Below are 26432 nucleotides of genomic sequence, written 5' to 3'. Positions count from 1 at the left end.
GTAGTGGCACTTGCACAAAAGTGCCACGGACGTCGCAGTTATCTAGTGCCAGCCGCAGCTTTATATCCACTTTGCCATTGGGTAATGACAAGTTACTACTGCGTAAACACCTGGGGAGCAGCTGTACACGGAGGCGAGGGTGAGGGAGGAGCAGAGTGCGCACCTCCGCCCCCGTCCAAGGCACAAAGCAGACTGCTGCCACCAGATCACTGTCCAAGCTGTGTGGACAGTGCCGCTGGCGGGCGTGTGACGCCACCACATGGCACTCCCAGGACGCCAACACCCCCTTCCCACAAACACATACAAAAAAAAATTTACAACTACTCACGCAAAACGACAGAATTGTTTGCTAGGAACTAAAGTCTGGGGAGGTGTTGACACAGGAGCAGGAAATGCTGATACTAGTTAACATAGCAACACCAGTCAACCCACATGAGAAAACAAAAATATACGCACAACAAAGGAAGAAGTGAAGAAGATACAAAAGAAACCGAGCACACCAACAGCAATAAGAACTCACATCCCCACCATTACCAGGGGAAGGATCAGATCCTGAACTAGAGACGACGGGACAGTTTCCGGATAGCTGGAAGCTGGCTAATGTAATCCCAATATTCATGATTGAGAGCAGTCAGGAGGCACTAAACCACAGGCTGGTGTAACTGAAGCGAATCCTTTCCCAGGTAGTGGAAAAGACTCAAGTGGAGGATGTTAAAACACCTGTGAGTGTCATCAGAGAAAATCAACGTGGATTCTGATATGGTAGATATGTTCGACAAAGCTACCGAGTTCTATGACAGAGTTACTGAGATAAAGACAGCCGAGGATGGACAGGCTTCGTCTTCCTGGACTACAAGAAAACATTTAACATAGTTCCCCCACCAAAGACTGGTTCACAAGCTTCAACAGAAAGGAGGAATAAGAGAAGGTATAAAACAAATCAGTGTGCTTGAAGGACAGAAAACAAAGAGTAACAGTACAGAAGGAACTATCAAGTTGAATTAAGGTAGATAGTGGTGTCCCCCAAGGATCAGGTAGGAGGGCTGCTACTTTTCTTACTATGTTTGGGTCAGGGGCGCAGGGGCGCTAACTCAGAAATCTTCAGGTAACTTTCAGGTGCGTCTAAAGGGCCTGAAACAATATATAGAATATTGACAAATGTATAAAACACACGTTCATACAACGTAAGACAACTTTTTGTGGACTAAAAAAAGTTCCTGGTGGGCGACACGTTACCTCACGTTGTACAAGTGTCTCTTTTACATATATAAATGACCTGCCAGATGGGACTGATTTCCATGTGCCTCTGTCTGCAAATGTAAATACATTGACATCAATACAAACAGTAGAGGATAGGGTCTACCGGGAGATTTACACATGTTACAGTCAAGCTAGTAGCTTTACCTTTGATGTGTTTTGAGAGTTAACTTACTGCTGCACCCCAGCTATGGGCCAGGCTTGCTGGGTGCTTGCTTGATCAACCAAGCTGTTGATGCTGGCAGCCCGGTGGGCCATCACACTCTGGTTGATCTATAACCTGGCGGAAGAACTTGTCGATCTTCCCTCTTAAAGATTTGTACACTTGTTCCGGCAGTGTTTTTTTGTATATCTTCTGGTGCTTATTCATAACAAATGTACGGTGAGAAAATCTGGTAAAGGAAAGGGGGAGGCCGGAGACGGAATACAAACTGGGAGGTGAGAAAGTGCAGGTATCAACAAAAGAATCCAGGGGTAAACATCACACCTAACATATCGCAAGAAGCCCAGAGAACGTGTATGAATTTGGCAGCTTCATGCAAGGCAAGCAAACTTCAGAACAGGCTTCAGATATCTCAAAAAAGAATCTTTCAGGACTTTGTACACAATGCACCTCAGGTCCACTTAAGAATCTGAAGCACCAGATTGAAGCCCCGCCTCAATAAGTTATGTTTAAAAGTTTAAAAATGATTCACTTCCAGAATGAATGAAAAAGGTATGCAACCAGAGCTAAGAGAGGTACAGCACGAGGCGAGACTGCAAGACCTGAATCTGACGACCCGTTCAGTCACAATATCCACCCGTTTACATCAATGTTCACCCGTTCTTTCATTCACAATATTCACCCGTTTATTCAGTCACAATATTCACTCATAGTGAGAAGCTCTGTCCCACAAGGCACAGTACTCGCACCTCTCCTGTTCCTCATTCTCATATCAGACATAGACAGAGATGTAAACCACAGCACTGTATCATCCTTTGCAGACGATACTAGGATCTGCATGAGAGTGTCATCCATTGAGGACACGGCAAAGCTCCAAGAAGATATAAACCAAGTTTTCCAATGGGCAACAGAGAACAATATGATGTTCAAGAAGACAAATTCCAACTACTCCGTTATAGAAAACTGGAGGAAATAATAACTAGGACCGAGTATACTACAAACTCCAATAGAGCGGAAAAGTAATGTGAAGGACCTGGGTGTTGTAATGTCCGAAGACCTCACCTTCAAGGACCACAACAATGCCACTCTCACATCTGCGAGGAAACTGATAGGATGGATAATGAGAACATTCAAGACAAGAAATGCTAAGCCAGTGATGATCCTTTTTTAAATCACTTGTTCTCTCTAGTCTAGAATACTGTTGTACATTAACATCCCCATTCAAGGCAGGTGAAATTGCAGATCTAGAGAATGTACAGAGAACCTTTATTGCACGTATAAGTTCCATCAGACACCTTAACTAACGGAAGCGCCTGGAAGCACTTGACTTGTACTCACTGGAGCGCAGGCGAGAGATATCATAATCTACACCTGGAAGATTCTGGAGGGACTGGTCCCTAATATGCACACTAAAATCACCCCATACGGAAGCAAAAGACTTGGCAGGCGATGCAACATACCCCCAATGAAAAGTAGGGGTGTCACTGGTATACTAAGAGAAAACGCAATAAGTGTCCGGGGCCCAAGACTGTTCAACAGCCTCCCACCAGCAATAAGGGGCATTACCAGTAGACCCCTGGTCTACTGGTTGTCTTCAAGAGGGAGCTGGACAGATACCTAAAGTCGGTGCCGGATCAGCCGGGCTGTGATTCATACCTTGGATTGCGTGGGGCCAGCGGTAGCAGCCTCGTTAATCAGGCCCAGATCCACCGGGAGGCCTGGTCATGGACCGGGCCGCGGGGGCATTGATCCCCGGAAAACCCTCCAGGTAGACCCATTCATTAAATCACAATATTCACCTGTTCATTCAAATACTCACTCGGCCATGCATTAACTGCTTCACTCATCCATTCACATCCTCTCTTAACTTACTCAACCAATCCCCCCCACCCCACCCCCACCCCCAGGCCCCCCTCCTCCCTGGACCCCTCCCCCAAAATAAACACACTTGACGCTCGGCGCTGCTCTCCTATTGTTTACAAAATCCCGTTTTCTCTGCTGCCCTCACGTCAGAGGATCATATTTTCCATTTTCTTAGCTATTAAGTACTAAAGCCAACGTTTCCCCTCCCTGAAAAACTAATTTTTATACGACAGTGTTTCTACATTACACATTACGACAATGCTTTTTATATAATAAAACCGTTAATTCTCTCCTCCTGGGAGCCTTTAAAATGGCTTGTATATCGCCCATCTTCTACACTGACCACCCTCAACATTAACCATCTTCTACACTGACCACCCTCAACATTAACCATCTTCTACACTGACCACCCTCAACATTAACCATCTTCTACACTGACCACCCTCAACATTAACCATCTTCTACACTGACCATCCTCAACATTAACCATCTTCTACACTGACCACCCTCAACATTAACCATCTTCTACACTGACCACCCTCAACATTAACCAACTTCTACATTCTACTTCACGTCAGGAAATATACTCAAGGAAATACATTTCTTGGAATACATTTAAGATGTTTTTTCTCTCCAGTTAAGCACACAATTTTTCACTTTTTTTTTTTTTTTGCTTGTTCAGTGTATGATGTGTATACACGCGAGAATAACAAGGGAAAGGGAGGGGAGAGGAGAGAGGGGAACATAAGGTAGAGGTAAGAAGGAACAACTGGACAAGAGTGAAGGAGAACAAGTGAATGTGTGAAGAAATGAAAAATTTAAAGAAACAAAAAAAGGCCTGGCATATTGGGAATTGAGAGAGAGAAAAAGAAGAGAATGGTAAAGGAGAACAGCAAGAGAAGTAAAGAGGGGGACATAAAGAGAAATAAAGAAGGAGAATGAGAGAGGGGAGCAGGATGGGAAGAGAACATAAAAAAAGGTAAAGATGGGAACAGAAAGAGAAATAAAGAGGGCTAAAGAAAGAGGAAAGGTATAAAGTGGAGTAAAAAGAGAAGAGAAGAATAGAAAGAAAATTAAAGAGGTAGAGAAGGGAGCAAAAATGCAGGTACTAGGAGTCACTAGTTCTACACTATGCCTCCTTAGTGATTACTTTCAAGTTAGATCGCTAAGCGTAGTTCTCAACCGGACAGTCAACAAGATATGTTATTTATGCAAGTGTTCCACAGAGAAGTGTGTTTTGTCCACTGTTATGGAATGTCTATTTCAATGATCTTTATTAACTCATCACAGAATCCTATGCATATGCAGATGACTGTACTCTGACATTCACTTATCCAAGAGAGCAAATGCCAGCTGTTCTTGGTTACATCAATCACATCCTTGAATCAATATCAGCCAGTCGAAAGATGGCAGGTCACATTTGCTATTGTGACAAAAATGATGATCTCTACGTAACATGATAGTAATAGCTTTAAGAATGAATGGGACAGTGTTAGTACACGGGGACGAAGTTGATATCCTTGGAGTGAAATTTGATTCCAAGCTGACTATGAAGAACTACGTTGTAAATCTTGCGAAAAAAAAGTCGCCAGGAAGCTTACAGCACTCTCGTATCTGCTCAACAGTAGATTTTGCAAGACTCTCTATGGGGCACGAACGCACTCGCACTTTGAGTATGCTCCACCTTCTTGGACTGCCAGCCTCCTCTCCCCTCCCCGTCTCTTCTACGACTTCTTGACAAAAAAGAGAGCAAGACGACTCAGAGCCTTCAACATCAGAGGGATGTGGGTGGCCTTACAGTTATGCACAAGGCCAATGTTACGAAGGTTCCACACCTGGCTCCACTTCGTGGTCAGCCAGAAGAGAACTTTACACAAGACGGGAAACCAACAGCAATTAATTCATCTGTGATCATTTAAGTCAGTTGACCAAATGAAATGCTGGCCCACAGATAGCTCCAACTTCATCCTATTTCCCTATATGTATGTCTTTTAACAATAAAAAGGCTTTTAAATTAGCTAATGTAGGCAACAGCTCTTAGCTTCTTAAAAAAGGGTAGGAACCCGTAACCTAATCATGTAAAACCCTTGTGTAAAAAATAGAAGTTACACTTGAGTAGAGAAAAGGAGAAGTAGAGATGTGAACAGGAGGATAAAGAGGAGATAAGAAGAGGTAGGGTAAAGAAAAGAAAGGAAGTGAGAGAGAGAGAGAGAGAGAGAGAGAGAGAGAGAGAGAGAGAGAGAGAGAGAGAGAGAGAGAGAGAGAGAGAGAGAGAGAGAGACAGAGACAGAGACAGAGAGAAACACACAGAAACAGAGAGAGACAAAGAAACAGAGAGAGTCAGATAGACAGAGAGAAGCAGCTGGAATGTAGTTACATTGCTAATGTTAACACAGCAATATAAACACTTTCCCCAACTCTTCCCCTAAACTATTTAATTTTTTTCCCTAACTCTACCTCTCTCTTTCTCCAGCTGTGAGGATCCTTCCCCAAGTTACGAGCCATAATTTCCCCCACCCAAAATTCCTCTTTTTGGTTTCCCTGATCCCTACCTGCAGGGTGTTCCGGGGGTCAACGCCCCCGCGGCCCACTCCTTGACCAGGCATCGCGCTGGATCAGGACCTGATCAACCAGGCTGTTGCTGCTGGCCACACGTAGTTCATCGTACGAACCACAGCTCGGCTGATCAAGTACTGACTTAACTCAGCCAACCTAAAATTATCTATGAGCATCCTAAACTCTGCCCCCCTCCCCCCCAAGCATTTCCTTCAATTCTCCCCCTCCCCCACACCTATCTTACAAACCCCTTCCCCAACCTCAACACTTCTCCACACATTTTAATGAGTTTCACCCCCCTTCCCACTATCAATATCCCCCCTCCCACCTCACATTACATCACCTCTCACCCCTCTACACTCCCAAGCGTAGTGGATGGGGTGATGAACTCTCTCTCTCTCTCTCTCTCTCTCTCTCTCTCTCTCTCTCTCTCCCTCAACTCCCTCCCTCCTGCCAGCTGTTGCCAGCACAACCACCACACACAGCAACAGCAACAAGAGCAGCAACAGAAACAAACAGTCTCAACAGCAGCAGCACTTGCAAAACCATCAGTAGCAACAGCAGGAGCCGTAGCAACAGAACTAGTCGCCCCGCTGTAACAGCAAAAAAACAGTATAATAGTAACAGTAACATCACTATTACCGCGGCCACCAGCAGTAGCAACAGGACTAACAGCAAAAACAGCAACAGCGGTATCAACAGCACTAGCACCACCACCAACAACAACAGCACCTACAGCAGCACTACCGGCACCAGTAGCACTAACAGCAGCAACAGGAATAGCAACAGGAACAGGAGCAGCAGCAGCAGTGTCGTAAGGGGCTGCCACTTATCTCCGGGTCACGTTGCTGGCCCCCAGGCGTTTTATATCCGGCTTGGGCAAGTGATCCATGTCTCTTCGTTTACACCCGATGTCTTGTAAATCACCCTTGTTTACACTGAGCAATGTAAATATTCATTCTCGTAAAAGAATTTCCTTGTTTACAATCTCTTTTAAGAGTGGTGTGACTGTTTACATAAGCATGTTTATATAACAATTTTGTTTACTCTCAATGGCTTAAATGGTCCAGTCTTCCAAGCCCCTCGCACACAAAACCTCCTTTACCCCCTCCCTCCAACCCTTCCTAGGCCGACCCCTACCCCGCCTTCCTTCCACTACAGACTGATACACTCTTAGAATACTTTAAATAGCCAATATTTACAACACTTATATTAATCTCCATGTTTACATTGCTTTAAATGGCTCTTATTATTTACATTTTTTAAATGACCCTCCATGTTTACACTACTTTCATGGCCCTTCATTTTAACACCACTTTCAATGGCCCTTTATGTTAACACTTAAAATGGCCTTCTTGTTAACAGTAAATGACCCTCATGTTAACACTTTAAATGGCTCTGTTTACATTGTTTTAAATGCCCTCCATATTTACAAAACTTGGTGGTCACTTTGAAGGACGTTGTTTCTTTGAATGTTGTAGTTACCTTGATGTAGTTTCTTTGAATGTTGTAGTTACCTTGATGTAGTTTCTTTGAATGTTGTAGTTACCTTGATGTAGTTTCTTTGAATGTTGTAGTTACCTTGATGTAGTTTCTTTGCATGAAGTAGTAATTACTTTGACATTGTTATGACGTAGTTACTCTGACGTACTTTCTTAGACGTAGTTACTTTTAGTGACGCAGTTTCTTTTGACGTAGTTTTTTAGAATGACGTAGTTTCCTTGCAGTAAATATTTGAATGAAGTAGTTTCTAAACGAAGACTTTTTTTTCTACAACTACAGTCTGGAATAGTTTGCTTTGATTGTTTTGATTGTAGTTGTTGTTTACACAAATCAGGTTACCTTTGTTTACACAATTTGCTCTGAATTACACTTTAGGTCATCCACTAAGAGGACTGGTCTGGGACCGAGTTGCAGGGGCGCTGACCTCGCAACACTCTCCAGGTAGACTCCAGGTAGGTAGACTCTCCAGGTAGACTCCAGGTAGGTAGACTCCAGGTATGTAGACTTTTATCCTGGCTTGAATAAATGGCTCTAAAATTTTATTTTCAATGAATCTGAGAACACTGTCAACATGAGCGGTCCAAGACTCATCAACACACCACCAGGAGATATCAGGAACGAGAACGTTAGTTTACAAGCAAGAGTTGGACAGCTTACCCTGCTTGCAAGAGACGGATCAGCCGGCTACTCATGACAATGCGGACCTGTTGGCTGTACAAACAGCCTGCTTGACCAGCCATCAACAGGGACTCCTATGAAGCAAAAGAGCCCTCGAAACTGATCACAGGTATGCACTTTACCTACCTGTCAAGACTCACAATTTCACGACTCACTTGCCGCGAATTCAATCCCCACCCGTACCGTGCTTGTTTTCTATCTGTCAAGCTTGACCAGGTAATCAACAGGGAGACCTGACCCCAAGCTAGGCCGCCAGAGTAGTAACACTCTGGATCCAAACAGGTCGCAAGTAAATCACAGGTGAACCCGAACGTTTCGACGTCGTTATGTTTATTGCCCTGACTCGCGATGTTTACCTTTTATTGACGCTGGAGGGACCCCGAATTGAATAATTTCTGAAAAAATTTCCTCAAAGGTCGGCAGGAAATATATTTCCTGGAATCTGTGTCGTGTTGTTAAGAGGACAAGAAGCTGGAACCGTGTTTACTGTGTGAGGGAAGGAGGTGAGGGAGAGGGGAAGACAGTGAGGAGCGTTGGAACGCAGGAAGACGGACGGGCGTGTGGGCAAGAGGCTGAGGAGGAAGCGTGGCTGAAGAGGAAGAGAAAAGTGAGAAGCGGAGACTAAGGAGAAAGAAAGTGAGGAAGAAGTTAGAGGGTGGAAGAGGGGGTAGGGAAAGGGGAAGAGGAAAGTGACGAAGAACAGATGGTAAAGAAATGAAAGAGGACGAAGAGGGGTGTAAGAAGGCAGAGGAGTGTGAGGATGAGGCAGAAGGACTAGGTGAGAAAGAAGAGGAAGAGTGAGCCGTACAAAACAACGTAGTACACAAAACATCTAGACGCAGATGGCAGCATCAAGACGCAGACAGAAACCTCAAGACCCAGATGGAAACATCAAGACGCAAGTGGCAGCATCAATTAGCAGATAGAAGCATCAAGATCCCTGATATTCTTTGAAGCATACTTAGTGCATAAGCGATAAAGGTACATCATAATAAACACCTGGAAAATCATGGAAGGACTGGTGCCAAACCTGCACACTGAAATCACTATTTCATAACAAGAGACCTCAGTAAATGGTGCAAAATACCTCCAATAAAAAAAAACAAGAGTTGCGATGAGTACACTAATAGGCAACCCAGTATATGTAAAGGTACCAAGACTTTTCAATTCCCCCTTTATCCATGCATGAGGGTAATTACCCACAAACTCAAGAGAGAAGTTAAATTCCTCGAGTCATTTCCTGATCAACCGGGCTGTGTGCATACGTTGGACAATGTTGCAAAGGCCTTTGCATACCTCCTGATGACGCACTGAGAAGTGTGAAAATACTTGCGCCTAAGATTCCCCCCCCCCCGTGGCTTGTCTTGTACTCTTACAAGACAAGGACTCTGAACCCATGCTGCTTTGGCCTGCCTCATGGTGGGCGAAAACTCATGAAGCCTTAATCCATTGGACCATGAGTTGTCGCCCACCATGAGGCAGGCCATGGGTTCGAGTCCTTGGCTAGTCGCAGTGTTGTTATTGATCAATACCACTCGTTCGTGGGCACAATAATAAATATATATAATATATATATATAAACCGGTGGGAGAACCCAACATATCTCAGTACGAGTCTCTGCTCATACTGAGCAGAGACTCGACCATAACCGCACTGAATTTTCTGGGAAGGGTAAAAAAAAAAAAAAAAAGATTTAAAGAAGGCTTAACCAGTCGGCGATTTGGGTCAAATTGGTCATTAGCGGTGGCAGTGTGTGAGGTAACGAGGGAGCTGGTACTCGTGTTTCTCCCTGTTAGTGCTCGCTTCTCTACAGTCTGGATGGCCGGCTCTTTTCTATTTTCCTGGGCGGTATTTGCTGCTGTTTTGTTTTAATTTTCTCGAGCGGTCAGACACAGACACAGACACAGACACAGACACAGACACACACAGACACGGGGAAGCAGAAATTACACTAAAAAAACTATAGAGTTGATCAAGGAATAATTAACAGGAAGAAAACAACACATTACTACCAAGAAGGTGTTAAAATGTTAGAGGATGTTAGAGTATAAACCAGAGTGTAGCTCCCACAGGGAGTATAAACCAGAGTGTAGCTCCCACAGGGAGTATAAACCAGAGTGTAGCTCCCACAGGAAGTATAAACCAGAGTGTAGCTCCCACAGGAAGTATAAACCAGAGTGTAGCTCCCACAGGAAATATAATCCAGAGTGTAGCTCCCACAGGGAGTATAATCCAGAGTGTAGCTCCCACAGGGAGTATAATCCAGAGTGTAGCCCCCACAGGGAGTATAATCCAGAGTGCAGCTGCCACAGGGAGTATAAACCAGAGTGTAGCTTCCACAGGGAGTATAATCCAGAGTGTAGCTTCCACAGGGAGTATAATCCAAAGTGCAGCTCCCACAGGGAGTATAATCCAAAGTGCAGCCCCCACAGGGAGTATAATCCAGAGTGTAGCTCCCACAGGGAGTATAATCCAGAGTGTAGCTCCCACAGGGAGTATAATCCAGAGTGTAGCCCCCACAGGGAGTATAATCCAGAGTGCAGCTGCCACAGGGAGTATAATCCAGAGTGCAGCTGCCACAGGGAGTATAATCCAGAGTGTAGCTCCCACAGGGAGTATAATCCAGAGTGTAGCTCCCACAGGGAGTATAATCCAAAGTGCAGCTCCCACAGGGAGTATAATCCAAAGTGCAGCTCCCACAGGGAGTATAATCCAAAGTGCAGCCCCCACAGGGAGTATAATCCAGAGTGCAGCTCACACAGGGAGCATAATCCAGAGTGCAGCTCACACAGGGAGCATAATCCAGAGTGTAGCTCCCACAGGGAGTATAATCCAAAGTGCAGCTCACACAGGGAGTATAATCCAGAGTGTAGCTCCCACAGGGAGTATAATCCAGAGTGCAGCTCCCACAGGGAGTATAATCCAGAGTGCAGCACCCACAGGGAGCATAATCCAGAGTGAAGCTCCCACAGGGAGTATAATCCAGTGTAGCTCCCACAGGGAGTATAATCCAGAGTGCAGCTCCCACAGGGAGTATAATCCAGAGTGTAGCTCACACAGGGAGTATAATCCAAAGTGCAGCTCCCACAGGGAGTATAATCCAGAGTGCAGCTCCCACAGGGAGTATAATCCAGAGTGCAGCTCCCACAGGGAGTATAATCCAGAGTGCAGCTCACACAGGGAGTATAATCCAGAGTGTAGCTCACACAGGGAGTATAATCCAGAGTGTAGCTCCCACAGGGAGTATAATCCAAAGTGCAGCTCCCACAGGGAGTATAATCCAAAGTGCAGCTCCCACAGGGAGTATAATCCAGAGTGTAGCTCCCACAGGGAGTATAATCCAGAGTGTAGCTCCCACGGGGAAGCTTCGCATCTCCAACCCAGACAAGGCTCCTGCCTTTATCAGAGGCTAGCCATACAATCTCTAGTTCTATCACCTGACAAAGTCTGGCCACTGAATCTCCTCTTAATTTCCTTCGCTAAGCTTATAAAAGCCTCCATCCCCCCATCCTTCCCAATAACTTCTGGCTAGAGGTCTCAGCTCTCCTGGGAAACTCACCAGGTGGTCGCTGGAAGAGCTGAGATTTCCCTGGCAAAACTAGAGTAACGAAAGTGTGATGTCAGGGATTAGCACTTCAGACTCCTGTCTTCGCAAAACAGATAGAAGCTGGAGAACCAGTTTCAAGATGTCACAATGGAATGATGTAGACAGGGAAGTGGTAGAGGCAGCATCCAAACATAGTTTTACGGATAGGTATGACAGTGCTAACGCAGCCACTCAGTAGCGACCAGCAGAGATGTACGTCCCCTGCAACCACAATTAGGAGAATACACACACACACACACACACACACAGGAGCGGTGACTCGACCTCGACAAACACAACTAGGTGAACATAAGTCTGGATAGACTGCATATTCTTTGCTTGTAGGTAAGTATTTGACACAGCAGCACACCTGGGAGTGATCCACTAAATAAAAGAACCCACACAGGTGCAAGAAAAATTACTATTCATAAAGACTGATGACTGCCAAACTGGATAGAATCCCATGTAGAACTGTTAATGTGAAGTTGATATAGATAAATGGTTCAGAGAACCAACAAGTTGATAAATTAGATGCATGTGTAATATTAGGATATCTTTATTGTGGAAACGTTTCGCCCCACTGGCTTCATCAGTCCAATACAAAGAAGAATGGAGGAGTTCAGAAGGAGTTTATGGTAATCAGTCCCTCAGCCTGAAGTCGATGTAATCAGTCTATCAATCTTGAGGGACTAATTACATCGACTCCAGGCGCGGAGGCACTGATTACCTCAAACCCCTCCTGATCTTCACCCTTCTTTGTACTGGACTGATGAATCCAGTGGGGCGAAACGTTTCCACAATACAGATACCTAAGTGTTGCACATGTCTGAAGTTGATGTTAAGAAATGGACTTTGAAGACAGACACAAATTACAATTTTTATTAGACAGCTCGAAGTTGTAGTGAAAGATTTGAAGGACTGTGGACCCTAACAAGTGTATTGTGGCTCAAATCATTTTCATGCTGAATTAAAATTAGATACATCAACACTGTGTTGCTTCCTTATTCTATATAGTTACACCGTGGGAACAAGACTAGTTATGTTCCCCTGTCATATTCCATCACGCAGGATGGTGCTCACACAAGGTGTTGAGATGTGTCAGCCTGAGCTGGGAGACAGTTATAATCAGAGAGAAAGGGAGCGAACGAGGAAGTGAAGGAATGAGGGTAAGGAAAAGGATGGAAAGGATGAGGAAAGACGAGCAGGAGGGAGGAAACTAAGAAGGTTGTGAGAGAGAGAGAGAGAGAGAGAGTGAGAGAGAGAGAGAGAGAGAGAGAGAGAGAGAGAGAGAGAGAGAGAGAGAGAGAGAGAGAGAGAGAGAGAGAGAGAGAAGAAAATGGAGAAGGAGAGGCAAGAGAGACAGAGAGAGAAGACCAAGGAAAAGGATCTTACAGTAAAAATAACAGCTAGGATGCACTCCATGGTAACATACACCTCGCATCACAAAAAAAGACGAGAAGCTAGCTTCTCTTACAACTGTCTTCACACACCTTAACAAAGAGTCACCAAGACACTGTACACAACGTAAGTTAGATCTTTCACAGACTATGCAGCACCAGCAGCATGGAACTCCCCACATGATGATAACATGGTACGCAGCCAGAGAAGGTCCAGAGACTTGTAACTAGATTCATCCCGGAACTACCAACTTTGAACTGTGAGAAAAGGCTAAATAAAATGAACTTAGCAACCTTACACAAGAGGAGGATCAGGGGAGATACAACAACGACATACCGCATACTCTTACGATTCGACAGGGCATGAAGAGATACAGCAACGACATAATACATTCTCTTACGATTTCGATATGGTATGGGGAGATACAACAACGACATACTACATACTCTCATACTTCGACAGGGCAAGATTAAATTCTAGAAAACATGATTCACATTAATATAGTTTTGTATTCTGAGGCTGGTAAGAAAGAATGAGGAAGTGGTAGAGGCAGACTCCCTCCACAGCTTCAAAATTAGGAATGAAGGGTTACGTAGATCGGCTGGTAGCGCACTCAACTTATACACTGAATGTCCATGGTTCGATCCCGTTATGGGTGGAAACAATGGCCATGTTTCCTTACCATTGCTGTCCCTATTCACCTAGCAGTAAGTAGGTACTTGGGTGTTAGCTGACTATTGTGGGTTGCATCGTGAGGGATAAAATTAACTTAAGCTGCTCGAAGCGCTCTACATAACCAGAGACTTTCTATATAGATGTCACTGATGTCAGCTATGGTATGAATATGTTGCATCTTGTACGTGTAAAAAATAAATATTATTGTTATTATTTCAGTCCAAAAGGCCAGGAAGCAATAATATTAGTCAGTCGAAGATTATGAGGCAACGACAGCAACTGAGACTAGAGATTTTGTCGCCCGAGTGGCTAGTTTATTGTACACCCCATATCTATCCTGTGGACGGTAGTGGCTAGTTTATTGTACACCCCATATCTATCCTGTGGACGGTAGTGGCTAGTTTATTGTACATCCCATATCTATCCTGTGGACGGTAGTGGCTAGTTTATTGTACACCCCATATCTATCCTGTGGACGGTAGTGGCTAGTTTATTGTACACCCCATATCTATCCTGTGGACGGTAGTGGCTAGTTTATTGTACACCCCATATCTATCCTGTGGACGGTAGTGGCTAGTTTATTGTACACCCCATATCTATCCTGTGGACGGTAGTGGCTAGTTTATTGTACACCCCATATCTATCCTGTGGACGGTAGTGGCTAGTTTATTGTACACCCCATATCTATCCTGTGGACGGTAGTGGCTAGTTTATTGTACACCCCATACCTATCCTGTGGACGGTAGTGGCTAGTTTATTGTACACCCCATATCTATCCTGTGGACGGTAGTGGCTAGTTTATTGTACACCCCATATCTATCCTGAGGACGGTAGTGGCTAGTTTATTGTACACCCCATATCTATCCTGTGGACGGTAGTGGCTAGTTTATTGTACACCCCATATCTATCCTGTGGACGGTAGTGGCTAGTTTATTGTACACCCCATATCTATCCTGTGGACGGTAGTGGCTAGTTTATTGTACACCCCATATCTATCCTGTGGACGGTAGTGGCTAGTTTATTGTACACCCCATATCTATCCTGTGGACGGTAGTGGCTAGTTTATTGTACACCCCATATCTATCCTGTGGAAGGTAGTGGCTAGTTTATTGTACACCCCATATCTATCCTGTGGACGGTAGTGGCTAGTTTATTGTACACCCCATATCTATCCTGTGGACGGTAGTGGCTAGTTTATTGTACACCCCATATCTATCCTGTGGACAGTAGTGGCTAGTTTATTGTACACCCCATATCTATCCTGTGGACGGTAGTGGCTAGTTTATTGTACACCCCATATCTATCCTGTGGACGGTAGTGGCTAGTTTATTGTACACCCCGTATCTATCCTGTGGACGGTAGTGGCTAGTTTATTGTACACCCCATATCTATCCTGTGGACGGTAGTGGCTAGTTTATTGTACACCCCATATCTATCCTGTGGACGGTAGTGGTTAGTTTATTGTACACCACATATCTATCCTGTGGAAGGTAGTGGCTAGTTTATTGCACACCCCATATCTATCCTGTGGACGGTAGTGGCTAGTTTATTGTACACCCCATATCTATCCTGTGGAAGGTAGTGGCTAGTTTATTGTACACCCCATATCTATCCTGTGGACGGTAGTGGCTAGTTTATTGTACACCCCATATCTATCCTGTGGACAGTAGTGGCTAGTTTATTGTACACCCCATATCTATCCTGTGGACGGGAGTGGCTAGTTTATTGTACACCCCATATCTATCCTGTGGACGGTAGTGGCTAGTTTATTGTACACCCCATATCTATCCTGTGGACGGTAGTGGCTAGTTTATTGTACACCCCATATCTATCCTGTGGACAGTAGTGGCTAGTTTATTGTACACCCCATATCTATCCTGTGGACGGTAGTGGCTAGTTTATTGTACACCCCATATCTATCCTGTGGACGGTAGTGGCTAGTTTATTGTACACCCCATATCTATCCTGTGGACGGTAGTGGCTAGTTTATTGTACACCCCATATCTATCCTGTGGACGGTAGTGGCTAGTTTATTGTACACCCCATATCTATCCTGTGGACGGTAGTGGCTAGTTTATTGTACACCCCATATCTATCCTGTGGACGGTAGTGGCTAGTTTATTGTACACCCCATATCTATCCTGTGGACGGTAGTGGCTAGTTTATTGTACACCCCATATCTATCCTGTGGACGGTAGTGGCTACTTTATTGTACACCCCATATCTATCCTGTGGACGGTAGTGGCTAGTTTATTGTACACCCCATATCTATCCTGTTTACGGTAGTGGCTAGTTTATTGTACACCCCATATCTATCCTGTGGACGGTAGTGGCTAGTTTATTGTACACCCCATATCTATCCTGTGGACGGTAGTGGCTAGTTTATTGTACACCCCATATCTATCCTGTGGACGGTAGTGGCTAGTTTATTGTACACCCCATATCTATCCTGTGGAAGGTAGTGGCTAGTTTATTGTACACCCCATATCTATCCTGTGGACGGTAGTGGCTAGTTTATTGTACACCCCATATCTATCCTGTGGACGGTAGTGGCTAGTTTATTGTACACCCCATATCTATCCTGTGGACGGTAGTGGCTAGTTTATTGTACACCCCATATCTATCCTGTGGACGGTAGTGGCTAGTTTATTGTACATCCCATATCTATCCTGTGGACGGGAGTGGCTAGTTTATTGTACACCCATATCTATCATGTGGATGGTAGTGGCTAGTTTACTGTACACCCCATATCTATCCTGTGGACGGGAGTGGCTAGTTTATTGTACATCCCATATCTATCAGGTGGACGGTAGTGGCTAGTTTATTGTACACCCCATATCTATCCTGTAGACGGGAGTGGCTAGTTTATTGTACATCCCATATCTATCCTGTGGACGGTAGTGGCTAGTTTATTGTACACCCCATATCTATCCTGTGGACGGGAGTGGCTAGTTTATTGTACACCCCATATCTATCCTGTGGACGGGAGTGGCTAGTTTATTGTACACCCCATATCTATCCTGTGGACGGTAGTGGCTAGTTTATTGTACACCCCATATCGATCCTGTGGACGGGAGTGGCTAATTTATTGTACACCCCATATCTATCCTGTGGACGGTAGTGGCTAGTTTATTGTATACCCCACATCTATCCTGTGGACGGTAGTGGCTAGTTTATTGTATGCCCCATATCTATCCTGTGGACGGTAGTGGCTAGTTTATTGTATGCCCCATATCTATCCTGTGGACGGTAGTGGCTAGTTTATTGTATACCCCATATCTATCCTGTGGACGGTAGTGGCTAGTTTATTGTACACCCCATATCTATCCTGTGGACGGTAGTGGCTAGTTTATTGTACACCCCATATCTATCCTGTGGACGGTAGTGGCTAGTTTATTGTACACCCCATATCTATCCTGTGGACGGTAGTGGCTAGTTTATTGTACACCCCATATCTATCCTGTGGACGGTAGTGGCTAGTTTATTGTACATCCCATATCTATCCTGTGGACGGGAGTGGCTAGTTTATTGTACACCCCATATCTATCCTGTGGATGGGAGTGGCTAGTTTATTGTACACCCCATATCTATCCTGTGGACGGTAGTGGCTAGTTTATTGTACACCCCATATCTATCCTGTGGACGGGAGTGGCTAGTTTGTTGTACATCCCATATCTATCCTGTGGACGGTAGTGGCTAGTTTATTATACAACCCATATCTATCCTGTGTGGACGGGAGTGGCTAGTTTACTGTACACTCCATATCTATCCTGTGGACGGGAGTGGCTAGTTTATTGTACACCCCATATCTATCCTGTGGACGGGAGTGGCTAGTTTATTGTACACCCCATATCTATCCTACGGACGGGAGTGGCTAGTTTATTATACACCCCATATCTATCCTGTGGACGGGAGTGGCTAGTTTATTGTACACCCCACATCTATCCTGTGGACGGTAGTGGCTAGTTTATTGTACAACCCACATTATCCTGTGGACGGTAGTGGCTAGTTTATTGTACACCCCATATCTATCCTGTGGACGGAAGTGGCTAGTTTATTGTACATCCCATATCTATCCTGTGGACGGTAGTGGCTAGTTTATGGTACACCCCATATCTATCCTGTGGACGGGAGTGGCTAGTTTATTGTACACCCCATATCTATCCTGTGGACGGTAGTGGCTAGTTTATTGTACACCCCATATCTATCCTGTGGACGGTAGTGGCTAGTTTATTGCACACCCCATATCTATCCTGTGGAAGGGAGTGGCTAGTTTATTGTACACCCCATATCTATCCTGTGGACGGGAGTGGCTAGTTTATTGTACACCCCATATCTATCCTGTGGACGGTAGTGGCTAGTTTATTGTACACCCCATATCCATCCTGTGGACGGTAGTGGCTAGTTTATTGTACATCCCATATCCATCCTGTGGACGGTAGTGGCTAGTTTATTGTACATCCCATATCCATCCTGTGGACGGTAGTGGCTAGTTTATTGTACATCCCATATCCATCCTGTGGACGGTAGTGGCTAGTTTATTGTACACCCCACATTATCCTGTGGACGGTAGTGGCTAGTTTATTGTACATCCCATATCTATCCTGTGGACGGTAGTGGCTAGTTTATGGTACACCCCATATCTATCCTGTGGACGGGAGTGGCTAGTTTATTGTACACCCAATATCTATCCTGTGGACGGTAGTGGCTAGTTTATTGTACACCCCATATCTATCCTGTGGACGGTAGTGGCTAGTTTATTGCACACCCCATATCTATCCTGTGGACGGGAGTGGCTAGTTTATTGTACACCCCATATCTATCCTGTGGACGGGAGTGGCTAGTTTATTGTACACCCCATATCTATCCTGTGGACGGTAGTGGCTAGTTTATTGTACACCCCATATCTATCCTGTGGATGGTAGTGGTTAGTTTATTGAACATCCCATATCTATCCTCTGGACGGGAGTGGCTAGTTTATTGTACACCCCATATCTATACTGTGGAGGGGAGTGGCTAGTTTATTGTACACCCTATATCTATCCTGTGGACGGTAGTGGCTAGTTTATTATACACCCCATATCTATCCTGTGGACGGTAGTGGCTAGTTTATTCTATACCCCATATCTAGCCTGTGGACGGTAGTGGCTAGTTTATTCTACACCCCATATCTATCCTGTGGACGGTAGTGGCTAGTTTATTGTACACCCCATATCTATCCTGTGGACGGTAGTGGCTAGTTTATTGTACACCCCATATCTATCATGTGGACGGTAGTGGCTAGTTTATTGTACACCCCATATCTATCCTGTGGATGGTAGTGGCTAGTTTATTGTACATCCCATATCTATCCTGTGGACGGGAGTGGCTAGTTTATTGTACACTCCATATCTATCCTGTGGACGGGAGTGGCTAGTTTATTGTACACCCTATATCTATCCTGTGGACGGTAGTGGCTAGTTTATTGTACCCCCCCTATCTATCCTGTGGACGGTAGTGGCTAGTTTATTGTACACCCCGTATTTATCCTGTGGACGGGAGTGGCTAGTTTATTGTACACCCCATATCTATCCTGTGGACGGTAGTGGCTAGTTTATTGTACACCCCATATCTATCCTGTGGACGGGAGTGGCTAGTTTATTGTACACCCCATATCTATCCTGTGGACGGGAGTGGCTAGTTTATTGTACACCCCATATCTATCCTGTGGACGGGAGTGGCTAGTTTATTGTACACCCCATATCTATCCTGTGGACGGGAGTGGCTAGTTTATTGTACACCCCATATCTATCCTGTGGATGGTAGTGGCTAGTTTATTGTACACCCCATATCTATCCTGTGGACGGTAGTGGCTAGTTTATTGTACATCCCATATCTATCCTGTGGACGGGAGTGGCTAGTTTGTTATGAATCAATATGAATCCCGTGGACGATAGAACAAGAGCATATCCATCCTGTGGACGATAGAACAAGAGCATATCCATCCTGTGGACGATAGAACAAGAGCATATCCATCCTGTGGACGATAGAACAAGAGCATATCCATCCTGTGGACGATAGAACAAGAGCATATCCATCCTGTGGACGATAGAACAAGAGCATATCCATCCTGTGGACGATAGAACAAGAGCATATCCATCCTGTGGACAATAGAACAAGAGCATATCCAGTCTGTGGACGATAGAACAAGAGCATATCCATCCTGTGGACAATAGAACAAGAGCATATCCAGTCTGTGGACGATAGAACAAGAGCATATCCAGTCTGTGGACGATAGAACAAGAGTATATAAAAGAATAAGTATCAGTCCATATAGGTATTAATAGTAGTATATGTGGGTACTGTCATACGCCCTCACGCCCACCCATGCAGGCACTGGGCGGCTCTACACTCACACAGTGTAATCTCACCCTCACTAGCATCTTAAATATAAGCATAATAGAACGATAACAAGGTCACTAGGGAATAAATAACCCTTAGACACTAGCAAATACACACACACGCGCGCGCGAGCGCGTGTACTCACCTAGTTGTGGTTGCAGTGGTTAATTCACAGCTCCTCCCCGTGTGTGTGTGTCTGTTTCTGTACTCACCTAACTGTGGTTGCAAAGGTCGAGTCATAACTCGTGTGTGTGTGTGTGTGTGTGTGTGTGTGTGTGTGTGTGTGTGTGTACGTGTGTGCACGTGTACTAGGAACTGTCCCCAGACACCACAACCACTGCTGGGAACAGTCCCCAAACACCACAACCACTGCTGGGAACAGTCCCCAGACACCACAACCACTGCTGGGAACAGTCCCCAGACATCACAACCACTGCTGGGAACAGTCCTCAGACACCACAACCACTGCTGGGAACAGTCCCCAGACACCACAACCACTGCTGGAAACAGTCCCCAGACACCACAACCACTGCTGGGAACAGTCTCCAGACACCACAACCACTGCTGGGAACAGTCCCCAGACACCACAACCACTGCTGGGAACAGTCCCCAGACATCACAACCACTGCTGGAAACAGTCCCCAGACACCACAACCACTGCTGGGAACAGTCCCCAGACACCACAACCACTGCTGGGAACAGTCCCCAGACACCACAACCACTGCTGGAAACAGTCCCCAGACACCATAACCACTTCTGGGAACAGTCCCCAGACACCACAACCACTGCTGGGAACAGTCCCCAGACACCACAACCACTGCTGGGAACAGTCCCCAGACACCACAACCACTGCTGGGAACAGTCTCCAGACACCACAACCACTGCTGGGAACAGTTCCCAGACACCACAACCACTGCTGGGAACAGTTCCCAGGCACCACAACCACTGCTGGGAACAGTTCCCAGGCACCACAACCACTGCTGGGAACAGTTCCCAGACACCACAACCACTGCTGGAAACAGTCCCCAGACACCACAACCACTGCTGGGAACAGTCCCCAGACACCACAACCACTGCTGGGAACAGTCCCCAGACACCACAACCACTGCTGGGAACAGTCCCCAGACACCACAACCACTGCTGGGAACAGTCCCCAGACACCACAACCACTGCTGGGAACAGTCCCCAGACAACACAACCACTGCTGGGAACAGTACCCAGACACCACAACCACTGCTGGGAACAGTCCCCAGACACCACAACCACTGCTGGGAACAGTCCCCAGACACCACAACCACTGCTGGGAACAGTCCCCAGACACCACAACCACTGCTGGGAACAGTCCCCAGACACCACAACCACTGCTGGGAACAGTCCCCAGACACCACAACCACTGCTGGGAACAGTACCCAGACACCACAACCACTGCTGGGAACAGTCCCCAGACACCACAACCACTGCTGGGAACAGTCCCCAGACACCACAACCACTGCTGGGAACAGTCCCCAGACACCACAACCACTGCTGGGAACAGTCCCCAGACACCACAACCACTGCTGGGAACAGTCCTCAGACACCACAACCACTGCTGGGAACAGTCCCCAGACACCACAACCACTGCTGGGAACAGTACCCAGACACCACAACCACTGCTGGGAACAGTACCCAGACACCACAACCACTGCTGGGAACAGTACCCAGACACCACAACCACTGCTGAGAACAGTCCCCAGACACCACAACCACTGCTGGGAACAGTCCCCAGACACCACAACCACTGCTGGGAACAGTCCCCAGACACCACAACCACTGCTGGGAACAGCCCCCAAACACCACAACCACTGCTGGGAACAGTCCCCAAACACCACAACCACTGCTGAGAACAGTCCCCAGACACCACAACCACTGCTGGGAACAGTCCCCAGACACCACAACCACTGCTGGGAACAGTACCCAGACACCACAACCACTGCTGAGAACAGTCCCCAGACACCACAACCACTGCTGGGAACAGTCCCCAGACACCACAACCACTGCTGGGAACAGTCCCCAGACACCACAACCACTGCTGGGAACAGTACCCAGACACCACAACCACTGCTGGGAACAGTACCCAGACACCACAACCACTGCTGGGAACAGTCCCCAGACACCACAACCACTGCTGGGAACAGTCCCCAGACACCACAACCACTGCTGGGAACAGTCCCCAGACACCACAACCACTGCTGGGAACAGTACCCAGACACCACAACCACTGCTGGGAACAGTACCCAGACACCACAACCACTGCTGGGAACAGTCCCCAGACACCACAACCACTACTGGGAACAGTACCCAGACACCACAACCACTGCTGGGAACAGTACCCAGACACCACAACCACTGCTGGGAACAGTCCCCAGACACCACAACCACTGCTGGGAACAGTACCCAGGCACCACAACCACTGCTGGGAACAGTTCCCAGGCACCACAACCACTGCTGGGAACAGTTCCCAGACACCACAACCACTGCTGGGAACAGTTCCCAGACACCACAACCACTGCTGGAAACAGTCCCCAGACACCACAACCACTGCTGGGAACAGTCCCCAGACACCACAACCACTGCTGGGAACAGTCCCCAGACACCACAACCACTGCTGGGAACAGTCCCCAGACACCACAACCACTGCTGGGAACAGTCCCCAGACACCACAACCACTGCTGGGAACAGTCCTCAGACACCACAACCACTGCTGGGAACAGTCCCCAGACACCACAACCACTGCTGGGAACAGTCCCCAGACACCACAACCACTGCTGGGAACAGTCCCCAGACACCACAACCACTGCTGGGAACAGTCCTCAGACACCACAACCACTGCTGGGAACAGTACCCAGACACCACAACCACTGCTGGGAACAGTCCCCAGACACCACAACCACTGCTGGGAACAGTACCCAGACACCACAACCACTGCTGGGAACAGTCCCCAGACACCACAACCACTGCTGGGAACAGTCCCCAGACACCACAACCACTGCTGGGAACAGTCCCCAGACACCACAACCACTGCTGGGAACAGTCCACAGACACCACACCCACTGCTGGGAACAGTCCCCAGACACCACAACCACTGCTGGGAACAGTCCCCAGACACCACAACCACTGCTGGGAACAGTACCCAGACACCACAACCACTGCTGGGAACAGTCCCCAGACACCACAACCACTGCTGGGAACAGTCCCCAGACACCACAACCAAAACAGAAAGACAGATTTCGTGTCGATAAATTCTTGAAAGAGGATATTTCATAGGAAGAAGAGGAAAGCAGAGAGGAATCTGAAGGACAGGATGAGAGTGTAGGGATGGAAGAGGTGTGTGTGCTCACCTAATTGTGGTTGCAGGGGTCGAGACTCAGCTCCTGGCCCCGCCTCTTCACTGATCGCTACTAGGTCCTCTCTCTCTCTGTTTCCTGAGCTTTATCATACCTCTTCTTAAAACTATGTATGGTTCCTGCCTCCACTACCTCACTTGCTAGGCTATTCCACTTCCTGACGACTCTATGACTGAAGAAATACTTCATAACGTCCCTGTGACTCGTCTGAGTCTTCAGCTTCCAGTTGTGACCCCTTGTTCCTGTGTCCCCTCTCTGGAACATCCTATCTGTCCACCTTGTCTATTCCCCGCAGTATCTTGTATGCCGTTATCATGTCTCCCCTGACCCTTCTGTCCTCCAGTGTCGTCAGTCCGATTTCCCTCCTTTCCTCGTAAGACATTCCCCTGAGCTCTGGGACTAGCCTTGTTGCAAACCTTTGTACTTTCTCTAACTTCTTGACGTGCTTGACCAGGTGTGGGTTCCAGACTGGTGCTGCATACTCCAGTATGGGCCTAACATTACTTGCTTTCGTCTCTTAGATCTCTCAGTGTACTTAAAAAGTTGTGTTTGCAGGGGTCGATTCATAGCTCCTGGCCGTCGTCTCATAACATTTATCGACCATTTTCACTGACTCCTGGCCTTCAGGACCAGGTTATATCTGCATTTAAGAACATAAGACAAGAAGCCCTGCAGTAAGCCTGCTGGCCCATGCTAGGCAGGTCCAAGTCACCTACTGGCCTAAGCTAGTATAATGTTTGCCTGTATCACCACCTGATCTGTGTGTGTGTGTGTGTGTGTGTGTGTGTGTGTGTGTGTGTGTGTGTGTGTGTGTGTGTGTGTGTGTGTGTGTGTTCGTGTTCGTGTGTGTGTGTTCGTGTGTGTGTTCGTGTGTGTGTGTGTGTGTGTGTGTGTGTGTGTGTGTGTGTGTGTGTGTGTGTGTGTGTGTGTGTGTGTGTGTGTGTGTGTGTGTGTGTAAATGCAACTGAATTTTTAGAAAAATTATCAACAGTCATCAGGCGGTTGGCAGTGTACATAACACACACACACACACACACACACACACACACACACACACACACACACACACACACACACACACACACACGAACACACACACACACACACACACACACACACACACACACACACACACACACACAGATCAGGTGGTGATACAGGCAAACATTATACTAGCTTAGGCCAGTAGGTGACTTGGACCTGCCTAGCATGGGCCAGCAGGCCTACTGCAGGGCTTCTTGTCTTATGTTCTTAAATGCAGATATAACCTGGTCCTGAAGGCCAGGAGTCAGTGAAGATGGTCGATAAATGTTATGAGACGAGGGCCAGGAGCTATGAATCGACCCCTGCAAACACAACTTTTTAAGTACACTGAGAGATCTAAGAGACGAAAGCAACTAACACTAACCATCTTGAAAGTGATAAGCAGGGGAGATAAGATTACGACATACAAGATGTTGAGAAAATATGAGAGAGACAGGCCAAGAATGTTGTATATATGTGAAGAATTGGGAGCTGGAACATTCGCTCACACAGCAGTTTAAAACATTTCTATGGATTCACATCCCTATATATGCAATGCATATATACCTTTTCTCTCTCTCTCTCTCTCTCTCTCTCTCTCTCTCTCTCTCTCTCTCTCTCTCTCTCGCTGGCTCGCTCACTTTCTCTTTCCAGTTCAGCTATTTAGAAAAAAATATCTAAATCCCATAAAAAAAACTAATAACCCGCTGTAAAAATCCGTGGGAAAAATACAGTAAGAAATATACAACAACAACAACAAAAAAACTACGTAATTTCATTGTCAAATGCGAGAGAAAAAAATTGCAGGGAAAAAATATACTGTAAAAATGTTGAGGTGAATGGAAGAGGTGAGAGTAAAGAGCACCGGCACCAGCGCCTTTATTAATCAAAAATAAAACTTAATTAAAGATTAATCAGTAAAACACAGAATGATAACTGCCAGTCGCTGGGAACACACGGTTGTCGACACTGCTTGTCGACGCTAGGAATACACAGTTGTCGACGTTAATAATACACAGTTGTCGACGCTGGGAATACACAGTTGTCGACGTTAATAATACACACAGTTGTCGACGCTAATAATAATGCACAGTTTTCGACGTTAATAATACACACAGTTGTCGACGCTGGGAATGCACAGTTGTCGACGTTAATAATACACAGTTGTCAACGTTATTAATACACAGTTGTCGACGTTATTAATACACAGTTGTCGACGCTGGGAATGCACAATTGTCGACGTTAATAATACACACAGTTGTCGACGCTAATAATAATGCACAGTTTTCGACGTTAATAATACACACAGTTGTCGACGCTGGGAATGCACAGTTGTCGACGTTAATAATACACAGTTGTCGACGCTGGGAATGCACAGTTGTCGACGTTAATAATACACACAGTTGTCGACGCTGGGAATACACAGTTGTCGACGTTAATAATACACAGTTGTCGACGCTGGAAATGCACAGTTGTCGACGTTAATAATACACACAGTTGTCGACGCTGGGAATGCACAGTTGTCGACGTTAATAATACACACAGTTGTCGACGTTAATAATACACAGTTGTCGACGTTAATTATACACACAGTTGTCGACGTTAATAATACACAGTTGTCGACGTTAATAATACACAGTTGTCGACGTTAATAATACACAGTTGTCGACGTTAATAATACACAGTTGTCGACGTTAATAATACACAGTTGTCGACGTTAATAATACACAGTTGTCGACGTTAATAATACACAGTTGTCGACGCTAGTAATAATACACAGTTGTCGACCTGAAGATATCGACATTAATTTGTAATTTTCTCGCGCAAATTTTCAGATATGAAAAAAAGAAAAACATTATTAAACCAGGACCAACAACACTACTCTTATTGATCATGTCAACCAGGAGGACTGGTCTGGGACCCTGTCTGGGGCCTGGTCTGGGACCCTGTCTGGGGCCTGGTCTGG

General features: G+C 46.1%; 1 protein-coding gene across 7 annotated transcripts in view; it reads right to left on the bottom strand.

Moving 5' to 3' along the window:
- The window catches only part of LOC128692988 (FERM and PDZ domain-containing protein 3), an 838384-nt gene that overhangs the window by 651473 nt on the left and 160479 nt on the right, over positions 1 to 26432 (bottom strand). For 4 of the 7 annotated variants that reach the window (XM_053782409.2, XM_053782412.2, XM_053782411.2 and 1 more), the window contains exon 1: positions 111 to 187. The exons of 2 other annotated variants lie outside the window; for them this stretch is intronic. The gene's annotated coding sequence lies outside the window, so the exon portion shown is untranslated. Of the gene's footprint in view, positions 1 to 110; positions 189 to 26432 lie in introns of those variants that run through there. One more of the 7 variants, XM_053782410.2, reaches the window with a different exon arrangement.

The sequence above is a fragment of the Cherax quadricarinatus genome, chromosome 38 (genome assembly GCF_038502225.1).
Source record: "Cherax quadricarinatus isolate ZL_2023a chromosome 38, ASM3850222v1, whole genome shotgun sequence".
In the NCBI taxonomy this organism is placed as follows: domain Eukaryota; kingdom Metazoa; phylum Arthropoda; class Malacostraca; order Decapoda; family Parastacidae; genus Cherax; species Cherax quadricarinatus.
Note: the sequence above shows the minus strand (reverse complement) of the source record. Positions and strands in the feature narration are given on the sequence as shown.